This window comes from Arachis ipaensis, chromosome B08 (assembly GCF_000816755.2).
Source record: "Arachis ipaensis cultivar K30076 chromosome B08, Araip1.1, whole genome shotgun sequence".
Lineage (NCBI taxonomy): Eukaryota > Viridiplantae > Streptophyta > Magnoliopsida > Fabales > Fabaceae > Arachis > Arachis ipaensis.
Genome location: NC_029792.2, coordinates 92,656,925 through 92,664,138, shown reverse-complemented (window position 1 = coordinate 92,664,138; position 7,214 = coordinate 92,656,925). Strand labels below are relative to the sequence as shown.

The following is a 7,214-nucleotide window of genomic DNA, read 5'->3' as shown; positions in this document are numbered from 1 at the left end:
ATCATTATGATATGCCTAGCAATGAGATAGGAGCTAGGGGATGTGGTAACTTGCGAGTGAAGCAAGGGGAAAAGTTATGATCAAAGATGATTATATGAGATATGGAGGATGACGGTGGAAGTACCGTGTATGCCATGAGTCGAAGGGCTGATAAATAGCATAAATAGCCGGTTCTTGATTGAACCATGGGCCGGATGGCTGAGTTATTGCCGGGTTACGGCAAGGCCATTATTGTTTATTAAATGCCTAATGATTAATAAATGAATGTGTTACATGGATAACAATGAAAAAGGTTGAAATGTGATGTGTGACCCCGGGTAGTAGGCAGTGGCGTTGTCCACTTGCTCCGGGTATGAGACGGGAAAGGATGTTTATGATAAATGAGTTTAATTATGGAGTTTTGAATACATGTATGTTTTGAGATCCTGGGTAGTAGCAAGGGTTGTGGTTCGTCCCGCTTGCTCCAGGTTAATGTTTGAGATTTGATAACAGTGATGATTGCTTCTAAACTGAACGAATGTATGTTTTGAGATCCTGGGTAGTAGCAAGGGTTGTGGTTCATCCCACTTGCTCCAGGACAAAGATTGAGACCCTGGGTAGTAGCAAGGGTTGTAGTTCGTCCCACTTGCTCCAGGTCAGAGATTGTGACGCCTGGGTAGTAGCGGCAGTAGTGGTGAATCCACTCGCTCCAGGTTGAGCTTGTAAACACCCGCCTGGGTAGTAGCCGCAGTAGTGGTTATTCCACTGGCTCTGGGTTGAGCGGGTAGTAGCAAGGGGGTTGTAGCTCAAACCTACTTGCTCCGCAATGGGCGTTTCTGTCCAATGGTTAGCTACCAGGACATGTCGGGTTGGCTATATAACCGACAGATGATATCATCAGCCATAGGGCAGGCATTCATCATTTGCATATGTTTGAATTGTTTGGGTTTGCCATTTGTTTTGGATTTCTACATCATATATGCCATGTTACCTGACTATATGCTACTTGTTCTACTTGTACCATATTTGTGTATTACTTGCCTGTATTGCTTGTATTTGTACAACTGAGAGGCCCCTCATGCTGGTGTCGGTGGGTGTGAGGGCTGTTCTTGATGGGATGAATTGATGATGCGATTGCATGATGATGATGATTATTGAATGAGATAACTGGAGCTCCCTGGGTAGATGCAGTGATGTGATTTCACTAGCTCCAGGCGAGTGTATGATGTATTGATATAGAATTGCTGAGGCAGAACAACTGGTGATGGTTTTGCTTATAATTCTGAGTCTGATTCGTGGAAGAGTCAGCGAGTTGGGAAACATGTGAAACATGAATTGAATTTAGCACTCCCTTATGACAGTTGCCTATTCATGGATTAGCGAGAACCTAGGATGAATAATTGGTGAAGAAGTTTAGGATGCTTAGTGAGTTTTTATTGCAGTACATTGAATTTATTTGGCACTTTTACCGTACTGGGAACCCATGGGCCCGGGGTTCTCATTCCGTATATATCTTTTATTTTTCAGATACAGGTCCAGGTGCTCAGAAGTGAGCTGTGGTTCGTCTGAGAGACAGTGAAGATATTTATTTTTTCTCTACTTTGTGTTTTGCTTAGAATCTCTCCACCTTTGTTTTGAAAAGATTATATTATGTATTGAACTCTTTTGGAACTTGCCTATAGAGGCTCTTATGTTTCCTTTGGGAGAGATTAGGATATATTGTTGTCATCTACTTTCATACTGTACCCTAGCCGGCCTAAACTTTGCGGGTCACGACTAGTGGCTATTTACTTATGTGGCCATAGCTTTATATCATATAACAAATTTCTTAACCATTCCGCTTCTTTACCTACGGCTGATAAAGCTACAAACTCAGCTTCCATAGTAGAATGTGTAATACATGTTTGTTTCTTTGAGGCCCAACTTATTGCTCCACCATCTATGGTGAAAATCCATCCTGAAGTGGATTTGTTGTCACTAAGATTTGTGATCCAACTTGCGTTGGAATAACCTTCTAAAATTGCGGGATAATCACTATAATGTAATCCCAAGTTTATGGTTTTCTTGATATAACCAAGAACTCTTGTTATAGCTTTCCAATGTTGATTGCTAGGCTTTTCTGGAAACCTTGATAATTTGCACATAGCAAATGCTATATCAGGTCTAGTACAATGCATTGCATACATTAAACTTCCTATAGCACTAGCATATTCTAATTGTGCTATAGGTCTTCCCATGTTTCCTTCTAATTTAAGATTAGGATCATACGGCGTATTGAATTCTTTAATTGTGAGATGATCAAACTTTTCCAATACCTTTTTGATATAATGAGATTGACTTAAAGTAAAGCCAACTTCATTCTTATGCACCTTTGTGCCTAATATTATATCAATTTCATTCAAATCCTTCATCTTGAATTTAGAAGTTAGATACTTCTTCGTTATATGAATTCCTTCTAAATTTGTTCCGATGATTAACATATCATCAACCTATAAACAAATGATTACTCCATAATCTTTAGTAAATTTTGAGTAAATATATTTATCCGCACTATTATGTGTGAAGCCATTTGATAACACCACTGAATCAAACTTCTCATGCCATTGTTTAGGCGCTTGTTTTAGCCCATACAAAGACTTAATTAATTTGCAAACTTTCTTTTCATTTCTGGGTAGTACATAGCCTTCCAGTTGCTCCATATAAATTTCTTCATTAAGATCTCCATTTAAAAAAGCCGTTTTAACATCCATTTGATGTATATGAAGCTTATGTATGGATGCTAATGCTATAAGAGTCCTAATAGAAGTCATTCTTGCCACAGGTTCATAGGTATCAAAATAGTCTAGACCTTCTTGTTGTCTAAACCCCTTGGCCACTAACCTTGCTTTAAAGGTTTGTAATGAACTATCAGTGTTATACTTTCTTCTAAATACCCACTTACATCCTATAGGCTTTGATCCTGGAGGTAAATCAACCAAGATCCAAGTATTGTTAGATAATATTGAGTCCATTTCATCATTTATTGCTTCTTTCTAAAAAGCAGAATCCCTTGAAGCCATAGCCTCTTTGAATATTTGAGGATCACCCTCTATGTTCATAATAATAGGAATCTTGTTTGTTACAGAATTCCTAGTTCCTTCTACCAAAAAGGTGATAGCGTGAGAAGAAATAAAATCTGGATCCCAAGTCCTTTTCTTTTCTTACTCTTAAGCTCTTCCTTGGTTCAATCAACTCTTTGTCGCTTAGACGTTTATTATTTTGATTATTTATTCTTGTGAAATATTAGTATCATTTTGGAGATACTCTGAATTAGAAGTTGAATCATTGATAAATTTATTTTCAATAAATTCTACTTCTCTTGATTCAACAACTACATTAGATACTAAGTCTAATATTCTATATGCTTTAGAATTTTGAGCATATCCTATAAAAGTCCCTTTTATGACTCTTGGCCCCAATTTGGTTCTCTTTTGATCAGGAACTCGATAAAAGGCTAAACACCGCCACACTTTAAGATAATTTAAATTAGGTTTCCTTCCTTTCCAAATTTCATAAGGAGAAACCTTTCTATGTCTTGATGGTATCCTATTATAGATATGACATGATGTCAATAGTGCTTCACCCCCACAAATTGTAAGGCAATTTTGCATTTAGTAACATTGAATTAACCATATCCACTAAGGTACGGTTTTTCCTTTCCGCCAAACCATTTTGTTGCAGAGTATATGGAGCGGAAGATTCATGCACAATACCATGTAATTCACAAAAGTGATCAAATTCATTAGAAAAATATTCCTCATCTCGATCACTACAAAGAACTTTTATTTTCTTATTATGCATATTTTTTACTTTCATTTTATATTTCTTAAACATTTCAAAAGCTTCATCTTTATTTCTAAGCAAATACACATAAGTAAATATAGAACAATCATCAATAAAAGTTATAAAATATCTTTTTCCTCCTCTAGTGATATTGCCATTTAGTTCACAAATATCACTATGAATCAACTCTAATAAATGTGTATTTCTTTCAACTTTAGGAAAATGTTTCTTAGTAATTTTGGATTGTATGCAAATATCACGTTTCTTATTAAAATCCTTGTTACTAAGATCAATATAGTTATTCTTTTGCATATATTCAATTGATTTGTAATTTAAGTGTGCTAATCTACTATGCCATAAATTACAAAAATCAACAACATACAATGAAACATTCACTTTATTAATACTAAGTTTAAACATGCCTTCAATACAATATCCTTTTCCTATGAATACATCATTCTTAAGCAAGATCACTTTATCGGATTCCATTACAACTTTGAATCCTTTCTTACACAAGAGACTAACAGAAACTAAATTTTTTCTCAAATATGGAACATGAAGTACATTTATTAAACTTAATTTCTTTCCAGATGTAAAATTCAATTCCACAGTTCCTTGACCACAAACTTTGGCTGAGTTGTCATTGCCCATTAAGACCTCTCTATTGTTCACTTCTTCATATATTTTGAATTGGTTGCGATCATTGCAACGTGAACAGTAGCCCCTGAATCTAACCACCATTCAGGTGATTTTCCTTGTGTTGCTATGTTAACTTCTATAACCATGCCAATATGCATGTTTTGTACTTTTTCTGCAACAATAGCAATTACATCCTTCTCTTCCACTAAGTTGGTCTTTGGTGCTTCCTTTTTCAGAAGTCTACATTCTTTGATATAGTGTCCTTTCTTGTGACAATGATAACACTCTCTTTGTCTCTTCTTATCTTACTTTGAATCTTTAGAGAACTTTCTTTTCTTCTTATTGGTGTTGTTTTCACTAATATGATTCACTTTAGAACTTTGAGAAAGATACACAGCATCACGTTTTTGAGTTTCCTCCTCTATACATATATGCCTTAGTAATTTCTCAATTGTGAAGTCCTCACCAAGATGTAAAAGTTTCTTCCTATAACCATTCTAAGATGAAGGCAATTTTGAAATAATTGCTCCAACTTGTAATGATTCAGGGATCACCACTTGTAGATGAAGAAGTCTACTTACAAGGATTTGTAATTCATGAATTTGATCCATGACAGGCATAGCATCATTCATAATAAATTCAAAATATTTCATCATAATAAACTTAGCTGTTCCTTGTCATTCGGTATTGTACTTTTCTTCCAAAGATTTCCAAATATTTAATGGTGATTGAATTGATATGTAGAGATCATAGAGTCGGTCGGATAAAGTATTGAGAATATGACCTCGACATGCAAAAGTATCTTCATCACGTTTCTTCTTCAATTGAACAATCTTTTCTTTCTCTTCCGGTGTGGAATTTTCAGGGACATTGGCAATTGGTGTAGTCTTTGGGTCAATCACATATGTAAGATTGAGAATTGATAGAAGAAACATCATCTTGTCTTTCCAACGGTTGAAGTTCGTTCCATCAAAGCGATCTAATTTGACAAACTCTTGATTTATGACCTTGAACGTAGTGTTTTGATCTTGTGCCATCTTCAAGAAATATCTCTCTAAAATTGTTGGGTATATTAGTATGAGAAGATGACAAAATCTTATATTTGTGTAGTGGTTTCAAGGCACGATTAGATCGCTTTCTTTAGAGAGATATTTGTCCCCACACTTAGTTGCTATAGGGTTGATGACAATACTCTCCCAGGATACAATGAAACCTAAGAATTTCTTAATTAGCAATAGTAAGAAATTCTCAACTCTCTTGAACAAAAAAATCTCTTAATAGTTGATTAAAATGTACACTTAGTACTTGTATATTTGAAATAGTGGAAAATGACTTATTTATACATATTGCACGTAGCAATTATGATTAGTTACGTATACAAATGATTGTGTCTTTTCTATTGCCAATAGATACAATGTTTTGAACATACACAATTCTTAAAGAGTTGTGTTCCTTTAGCCAATAGACACAATATTTTGAACATACACAATCCTTAAAAGGTTGTGTCCCTTCAACCAAATGGTACTAAATGGTTAGTAACCGTTTATTAACATTAATAATAATATCAATAATATTAATAATATTAATTAATCAAATTTGTAAATACCCTTCAGTGAGGAAAAAGAAACTAAAGACGGTCAAATTCTGTGTTTTTTTTGTTCTTCGTTCTGTTTTCTTTTCCTCTTTAAAAAGTAGAATCTTGCTTATGTATGAATGAGATATCAAAAGATTTTCTGCATGCACACTAAAGAAAGCAATTTTTCTTCTTTTTTTTCCCTTGATAATCTAGAATGATCTACAGTTCCTTCATGAGGACATTTAAAGTCTTGGGGACATGCTTACTAACCAAATCAGATATAAAATATTTAGACAGGCATAATTAAAATGAATAATTAATGACAACATAATAGAACATACACAAAGTGACACCACTAAGGAATCTTATAGAAACTTACTTGTTTATTCAAATTAATGTAGATATAGGTTTAATGTTCATTCTCATCAATCATTGTGAATGCAGAAAGGAACTTATCAACATCATCAAATTTACTATCAAGCGATGTGCTCAAAATACTTCACATCAAAATAGAACCCAATCTCATACTAAAGCCTAAGATAAAGATAACAAAAGAAAAATGGAGTTTTGATGAGCGGATAATTTATACGCTTTTTGACATTGTTTTTAGTATGTTTTTAGTAGGATCTAGTCACTTTTAGGGATGTTTTCATTAGTTTTTATGTTAAATTCACATTTCTGGACTTTACTATGAGTTTGTGCATTTTTCTGTGATTTTAGGTATTTTCTGGCTGAAATTGAGGGACTTGAGCAGAAATCAGATTCAGAGGTTGAAAAAGGACTGCTGATGCTGTTGGATTCTGACCTCCCTGCACTCAAAGTGGATTTTCTGGAGCTACAGAACTCGAAATGGTGCGCTTCCAATTGCGTTGGAAAGTAGACATCCAGGGCTTTCCAGCAATATATAATAGTCCATACTTTGGCCAAGAATTGACGACGTAAACTGGCGTTCAACGCCAGCCTTCTGCCCAAATCTGGCGTCCAGCGCCAGAAAAGGATCCAGAACCAGAGTTGAACGCCCAAACTGGCACAGAACTTGGCCTTCAACTCCACAAATGGCCTCTGCACGTGCTACACTCAGGCTCAGCCCAAACACACACCAAGTGGGCCCAGGAAGTGGATTTATGCATCAATTACTTACTCATGTAAACCCTAGTGACTAGTTTATTATAAATAGGACCTCTTACTATTGTATTAA

The 7,214-nt window shown here is 35.2% G+C and overlaps 2 long non-coding RNA genes across 3 annotated transcripts in view; one reads left to right on the top strand and one right to left on the bottom strand.

Moving 5' to 3' along the window:
- LOC107613776 overlaps positions 1-7,214 on the bottom strand; it is a 26,500-nt gene that overhangs the window by 15,259 nt on the left and 4,027 nt on the right. Inside the window, exon 6 of one of the 2 annotated variants that reach the window (XR_002352684.1) lies at positions 6,396-6,550. This is a non-coding gene — a long non-coding RNA (uncharacterized LOC107613776). Of the gene's footprint in view, positions 1-6,213; positions 6,551-7,214 lie in introns of those variants that run through there. The other variant, XR_001614167.2, reaches the window with a different exon arrangement.
- LOC110265967 overlaps positions 6,501-7,214 on the top strand; it is a 2,415-nt gene continuing 1,701 nt past the window's right edge. The window contains exon 1 of the long non-coding RNA XR_002352686.1: positions 6,501-6,580. This is a non-coding gene — a long non-coding RNA (uncharacterized LOC110265967). The remainder of the gene's footprint in view (positions 6,581-7,214) is intronic.